The 8,047-nt window shown below is 35.5% G+C and overlaps 1 protein-coding gene across 2 annotated transcripts in view; it reads left to right on the plus strand.

The window, feature by feature from the left end:
- HIBADH (3-hydroxyisobutyrate dehydrogenase) overlaps window positions 1-8,047 on the plus strand; it is a 109,892-nt gene that overhangs the window by 42,222 nt on the left and 59,623 nt on the right. The window lies entirely within an intron of this gene.

Here is an 8,047-nt window from a genome sequence, read left to right on the forward strand (position 1 = left end):
GGACTGCAGCCTACCAGGCTCCTCCGTCCATGGGATTTTCCAGTCAAGAGTACTGGAGTGGGGAATACAAACTGGACCTCGCCTCATCTCTTTTTTGCATATACTAAGAGTGAGAATTTCAAGTGTGATATGTCTGGTTTCATCCTCACAGATCTAGCTTCAGGCATGATTGGCAGCAGTTTGAAAAGAATGATGAGTGGGCCTTTCTTCCCTTTATCCTGGTGTTTTCAACAGGAAAAAAATAAACCAGCATTCTTGTTACTAATAGCTCAAAACACTGAAGAAGAGTATTGTAGTCTTCTCAGGTTATTTTGGAAGTTATATGTGAAGCTTCTTTCATTTCAGTTTGTTCTTATTCTAAGGATTATCCAGTTCTCCCCAGAAATGCTTATGAGATGGATTGCTATGAATATTAAGGATAGAAAAGGCAGAGTAGAGAATACTGGCAAGAAATTTCTGGAAAAAAAATTTTCTTAAGGATATTTTGACCCTGATCTTTATTGGGGTGAAATTCCAAGTGAATAATTATTATTGTTGGTCAAAAAATCATCCATCTGGATAATGATGAAAACTGAAAGTTAGTCAAATGTTATTTTTCTGTGGTTTTGCTTTCTTTTCCTATTGTTGGTTGTATTGGAAGGGACCTTTAGTGGGTCATCCGATTATGCAGGGTCAAGATTAGCTTTGCCTGGCTTCAGTCATGTTATCTTTTCTAACCAAAGTGGCCTATGATATTGAGATTCTTCATGGGAAAAAACTGAGCAATTCTTGATCTTTATCTGTGCATCAGTTTTAAGTGGTGATATGTTTTTTGAAGATGGAGGCTGTGGCTTTGAACGAATGAACTGCTGTTATTTCAGGAGGTATGCTACCGTGAACATGGGACAGTGTTTTCATAGGGGAGGTGATATGGGAAAACCGTAGTAATGAGGTAAGGGATTGTACAGAACCTAAAGGAACAATACCTATTCTGTTTTGTTGTTGCAGTGGGAGAACTAGGGCATTTGTATATCTTACCAATTATATGTAGATATAAAGTTAACAGCAGGAACAAAGCAGTTTTGAAATAGTAATTTTGATGTCTACCCCTTATTAAGTATATTTGCAGTACAGTTGAGCAACAGAATAAACTTCAAATAAAATTCCAAAATAAGGAATTGTTGACTTTTAATTTGTCATGTGTGTCATGTGGGTATGAAGGTCACAACTGGGGAACAAGTTTTGGGAAAAGATACTGTGAAAATGAGCTGTTTGTGGTTTCACGACCTAACCATTTACTATTTCCCGCTTACTTTCCTTTGAGAATCATAGATGTGTATGTGTGTGGATATGCATCTTTATCTGATAGTTCTCCCTTATCCTGCCAAAGCAAAATTTTAATGTCTAAGAAGTAAGAGGTTATTTTTCTGTTATGTGCTCTACATCTTACAGTAAATTAAGCTCTGAATTTTTTTCCATTGGCAACAAAAATGAAGGTGATATACCTTCCTTTTACTTATGCTTGAATTTTAAATGTTCTTGAGTTTTTTATATGATGATACCACAATGTACACAAAGAAAGAAGCAAGCATCTGTTTATAATTTTTCCATATAAACCTTTTTTGAAAAAGAAAAAAACTTAAAACTTTCCGTAAGAAAATCTTTTCAATAATTGCTGTTTAATTTTATTTACATTTTTATCCTTTCTCCTTAATTTTAATCATAATTTAAAAAACTAATAAAAAGTATAAATGTAAAGAATTCAAAAAGTTTAGGATGAAAAATTTATCTAATTCGTCTGGCTTTTTCCTGTGTTTTCTACTGAAATTTCTTAAAGTTCCTTCCTTTTAACTGCGCTTTAAATTAAACCTGAGGAAGGCATTTAATTAACTTTTTCCTTGGACCCCAAACCAGAGCTTTGACTCTTATTGGTATATATACTCCTATCTGAACACAGATCTTTGAATATGGTGTTTGTGTTCTGAAAATGATTCCCTCTCAGTAATGATCTAAAATGGATGGTATCAATCTCATATTCTCCTAAGGTGTTCTGCACCTAACCTTTGACAGGGATGGTTATGTTATGTATGTCCAGTTTGCGCTGTACCCACTCTGTCTTGGATATGCTTCTAAGTGGGCGCAGTTTTTGCTTTTCTTTTCAGTGTTCATTCTACGTAATTACTGAAATGAAAGCTTGTGTGGGAAAGAAGTCCTTGTTTCCTGTCTTTGTTGGTCCTTGTGGGTTCCTAATCTCCTAAGAGCCTTGGGATGTAGATCTGTACATCACAACTAGGGGTGGGTAGTTTTTATGGCGAGGAAGAGGGGAAAAGATAGTATTGAAGCAATTCCTGTCTAGGTCTGCAGAGTGCAGATTGCATTTCTCTTTCAGTGGTGTTAGGTTTATGGCCCTTTTTTTGGAAAGTGCTGTTAAGTGTTTGGAGACCTTTATCTTCCTCTGTTTTGTTGTAGCAGATGGAGTTGTCCTCTGGTGGTTTTGCTAGGTATGATAAATGTTGTGCTAAAACTACTTGGTGGAAGTTTGATCTGGAAAGATTACTATTTGTTTCAGTTTCCTGCAGAAAATGGAATCTGAGTATTCACACTGTTGAACGCCAAGCCCGTCCGCAGATCAACAGTAATAATACATGCTTCTCTTTGATGCTTGTGACTTTTCCACCCACCCTTAAAAAAGAAGGGTTAGGAATAAAAGCTAGAAATGATGATCAGTTTTGTCTGAAGTAAAGTAAGTGGTAAAAATAGTCAAACCTTTCTTCTCAGAGCCTATAGGAAGAGGTGGCTGTATAATGTAGGATTGTCCCTATTTTATAAAAGAAGAATGAATGCAAAGCAGTTGTGCCTTTCTCTTGTGTTCACAGAAAAGTTATTCACAAGATAGTGTTGAAGTCTTTTATAGCATAGCTAGCCTTAGTTTTATTGTTAAAAAGACTTCCTTGTGCATGTTTCTAATATTCTAAGAGGCATTTCCCTCTTCAGCCACAACTTTTTTTAGTTTAATTTTGATTAATACAACTAGTAGTGTTTTTAGATAATTGTGTAGTTCTAGCTTTTATGCATATCTGATCTATAATTTATCTACACTGGAAGATACTGGCTACCGGACCTGGCTGCTGAATTGAAATAAATTTTCATTGACTGAATCCTCCTTATAAACACACTTGTTACTAAAAATGCATAGGAGATTATAACCAAATGACCTGACATTTGAAGACAGTTTCACTGCTGAGGGTCCGAGTTATATCCCTGGTCAGAGGACTAAGATCCCTCAAGCAGTAGAGCACGGCCAAAAAAAAAAGAAAAGAAAAAGTGAAGATAGTTTATTTCTTTCTTGGATGATTCTCAAGATTGGCTATGATCAAAACTAGGAGTAAAGTTGAAGCTTCTCCTGAGTCTGTGGGGGCAATTTGCAAATTATTATTATCCTCACATTTCAGTTATTTGCATTAATACTACCTTATATTGATAAAGTTAAAAATAGATTGTAGTTTTTAATCCGAGACTCCCTCTTCCAGCTCTTTTACCTTTTATGTTCTACCTCGTAAATATTCATAGCTTCAGTAGTCAGGAATAGCATAGCAAAGCATAATAATAAGTGTATCCACAGTCTTATTAAGTCCTTCTTTTTACTGGTGTTGGGGGAAAGAAGCAGAATACTGGGTGGTTTCAGTGGTATCTGGAGTTCACACAAGTCTTTAACTGTGGTTACTGCTTCTGAAGTGGAGGATGCAGAAGGGACCTCCCACCGTGATATACCTGTTGGAAGATTATTGACTCACAGCATCATATTTTTCCTTTTTCTGAGGTTGCTAAGAGACTCAGAGCTAACATACCCAGTAGTAATCATTATTTTCCCCAGCATGCTCTTCCACATGGTTTCCATTCTCATTTGTAGCTTTAACTTAACACATACTTATTTAGACCCTACTATCTGCTGCTAAGCACTGGTAAAATAGTGGTGAACACGAGAGACCTGTTTTTCCTATTCTTAGTGCTTGATATCTGTGTGTTTGTGTCATCTTACCAACTATCTCAAATCTTTTTTGGGAGTAAGGATATGAGTCATAAATACGGACTCACAAAGACATGAGTTTTCTTATCACTTCTGTCTCTTTAAAATCTTCCTCTGTGTACTTTTATTCCTGCCTTGTTTTCTATTTTTTACTTATTTTTCATCAGTTTTTTAAAACAAAATGACTCCCATTTCTTCCTGAAGCTTCTGTATATCATAACTGAAGACTGCATCTTAATATTTAAAAAATATTTTACTGCATGTATATGCATATGTACACTTGTTAAAAAACAAAATGGGATTTTTTTGCAATTTTTTAAGTTTTATGTAATTACTCTTTTAATATGTAATAGATTTATTTTACACTTTAGTTACTACAAAGTATTCTATTATGTGGACAGATTTCTGTTATTACAAAAAAGTTACTCTGAATATTCTTGAACATAGGTCTTTTCATGTATATGCAAATTTATCAGAGAAATTCTAAGAAACGGAATTGCTGGGTCAAAGAGTGTGTCTTTTCAGTTTTGCTAGACACTGCCAGTCTTTTCACCAAAGGTGTACTTCCACCGACAATGTAGGAAAAGTATTTATTCACATTCTTGCCAACAATATCTTTACATTTCCTTTTTAATCTGATAGTTTAAAATACCATACTGTGGTTTTTATCTTTTTTTTAAGTTATGAGTTTGATCATTTTAGGAATGTTCATTGACCTTTTGTTTTTCTTTTTTCCAGTGATTCCTTCTTCCTGTTCTTTAGGCATGTTTTTATTGGCTTCATTCCTTCAGCAGATATCTGTTGAGTACTTAGAGGGTACTGGGCACTGTGCTAGGCATTGATCTCTTCTAATTGATATGTATGAATGTCAAATGCTCATTCATTTATTCAGCAAATATTTACTGACCATCTACCATGTTTTAAATACTAAGTCTGGGAATACATAATTGAGAAAACACACAAACACATATATACACAGTCTTAGAGAGGCTATATTTTTAATGAGTGTGAGTATGTGGGGGGAAATATGTTGTTGTTTTAGTCACTGAGTTGTGTCCGAATCTTTTGTGACTTCATGGACTATATAGCCCACCAGGCTGTCCTACCATGGGATTTCCCAGGCGAGAATACTGGAGTGGGTTGCCATTTCCTTCTCCAAGGGGTCTTCCCGACCCAGGGATCAAACCCACGACTCCTGCATTGGCAGGCTAATTCTTTACTGTTGAGTCACCAAGGAAGCCCATAGGGAGATACATATTTTGCAAATATCTTTTGCCAGTTTGTCCTTTCTTTATTCATTTTGTATATGGTACTTTTTGAAATACAGAAGTTTTGAATTTATATGTAATTGATTTTGTCAATCTTACCTATGGCTTCTGAGTTTTATGCCCCATTTCTTTTTCTTTTTTGTTTGCCACACTCCTTGTGGGTTCTTAGTTCCCTGACCAGGGATTGAACCCGGGCCCTCAGCAGGGAAAGTCCTGCTAACTCCTGGACTGCCAGGAAATTCCCTATGTCCTTTTTAAAAAGGCCTTTCCTCTCCAAGATTATAAAAAATTTTTAAACAATTATACATTTTTCTTTTAGTTATTCTATGATTTAATTTTTTAAAAATTTAAATCTTTGATTCATTTAGAATTGTGGGGGAGAGAATAAGTATAGAGATGGAGATTATGTTTTTTTTTGTTGTTGTTAATTCACTTAATGAAAATCCATCTTTTCCCATTAATTTCAAATACTCTATCTTGAGCTCTGTGTACTCTTCTATTGATACTTTATTGTTGAGTCTTTCCTATGTAGGCCCTTTTAACTTTCTGTTGCTTTATTTTCCTATCTAGAAGGTTAGTCTTTCACTGGTCTTTTTTCCCTTTCAGAATTGTCCAGACTACTTTGGCCTATTGATTGTTTCGTATAGACACGAGTGGCATTTTATCATGTTCCTCCCAAAACATTCTGTTATTATTTTGATTGGGATTGCACTGAGTTTATGGATGAATTTATAAAGAAATTGATATAGTTACAAAGCTCTTGAAGAGTAAGATTTACACATTATTGATTTCTTCTTTTATGTCTCTTATTAGGATTTTAAAGTTTTCTTTTTGTACACCAAATATTTCTTGTGCAGTTTATTTCAAAAAGTCTTTTTTTATCTTTGTTATTTTTGTCGGCAAATATGGAGCCCTTTCTTTTTGTATATTTCTAACTTGTTAATAAATATGACAAATATTGATTTCTATATGTTAATTTGAGTTCCACCTCCTTTTTGAGTTCTCTTACTGTTTCATCAAGTTTTTCAGTTGGTTCTTCTGGGTATTCCACTTCTAAAATAATAATTTTGCTTCTTTTCCAAGTTTCAGCTCTCTTTATTTCTTTCATAACAAATGACACTGGTTGATACTTCCAGAACAGTTTTGAAAAGCAAAGTGTGGTAACAGGCACCCTTGTCATGTCTCCGACATTGATGAGAAGGCTTTTTTGGATTTGATGGTAAATAGAGTGGTAGCTTTTGGTTTGAGGGAGATTGAAAAAAAATTGTTAAGAAAGTATTCCATTACTTTTATTTTAATGGGTGCTTTCATTATTCATTCCCTCAGATGTTTATTACATTTCTAGTATGGATCAGACACTTAACTTTGGCACTGGGAAGTGAGCAGTCATAACCAGTACAGTTCCTGCCCTCATGAAAAATATAATCTAGTTGAGGGGAGACAGATGTTGGTCATCGAATCACAGAAAGTGGTACAGTATTCTTACTAGTATGGTACATTGGAGATACACTGGGCTTGTAGAAGTATATAAATAGGGAGATTTTCTTGTTGGAGGAAGTAGCTTCTGATTTGTGGTCTTTGATAAGGGAATGAAGTAACTCTGCACAGGGGAAGAAGACTCCAAGCTGAGGGTGGGTACATTTGCAGGGAAGCACCATGTTGGACAGTGTTGAAGAGAGGGATCAGGGGTTAACAATCAAGACCTTTTCAGTGGTGCTCCTCATTTTGTTCTCTATGCTAAGGAGAATGGAAAGCCTTTGAAAGTTTTAAGCAGGGAGGGAGCATGATTGGATTTGGATTTCTAAAGGATCACATAGTTATAGTGTGGAAAATATTAATATTTTAGAGGCAGGGTGAGGGTCAAAACTGGGAGACTAATTGGGAGGCTATTGCAATCGGCCAAACACAGGGGGATGGTACTTGTGGCTGTGGAGTTAGAGAAAATGGCAACCTAATTGATTGTTTATTTGGTTGTTTTCCTAAAAGTATCTTATATTTAGGCATTACAAAGAGTCAGTGTATAAAATTCACCAAGAATAACTCAGAGGATTGGGGGAAGCCAAGTGGAGGTGCAGCTTTTGAATAAAAAAAATTGTTTGTCCCAGGAGTTGGTTTTAATTGTTTCTATCTCTGTCCTCTAGTTCTTTCCATCTTTACTCTTTTTGTTTCCTGATCTGAAAATCCAGTCTCTTTTCATCAGATTTCTGTCCATTCTTCTTAAGCATTTTTTATCCAGCAAATTTTATTGAGCACCTTCTCTGTGTTGTGTTTTCTTCTGGGTGCCTGGAAAAGAGATGACTGGGCCCTCAAAGTCATCGTAATGTAATAGATGAGGCAGATGTATATTCATAAAACAACATACAAAACATGCAAAATAGAGTTATTGATCCTTTTGGGAGCATCTCGTGGTTGGTTTTTTAGAATAAGGGAGGTCTAAATTACATTTTAAAGGATAAACAGAAATCTGCCAGGGGGAGAACAGGCAAAGGGAATGTAGCATGTGGAAGGACACTGAAACTTGAAACAGCACAATGTTTCTTCTGAAATTTGGCAGTTTGACATTTCTGAATTTTGGTGTTGCTGGTTGTAAACGGAGGGGAAAGTGGCAGAAGATGAAATGGGCCAAATTGGCAAGACGTTCACCATGAAGTTTCTTCCAGAATCACTGCATTCAGAAAAGCATTTGTGTTTGGGGAGTAAACAATGTTTTGTTTTTAAAAGCTTATGACTTCGTTTAAAAAGTCTTATTATCTAGACTAATTAGACTGGGTTT

This window comes from Bubalus kerabau, chromosome 8 (assembly GCF_029407905.1).
Source record: "Bubalus kerabau isolate K-KA32 ecotype Philippines breed swamp buffalo chromosome 8, PCC_UOA_SB_1v2, whole genome shotgun sequence".
Taxonomy (NCBI): Eukaryota; Metazoa; Chordata; class Mammalia; order Artiodactyla; family Bovidae; genus Bubalus; species Bubalus kerabau.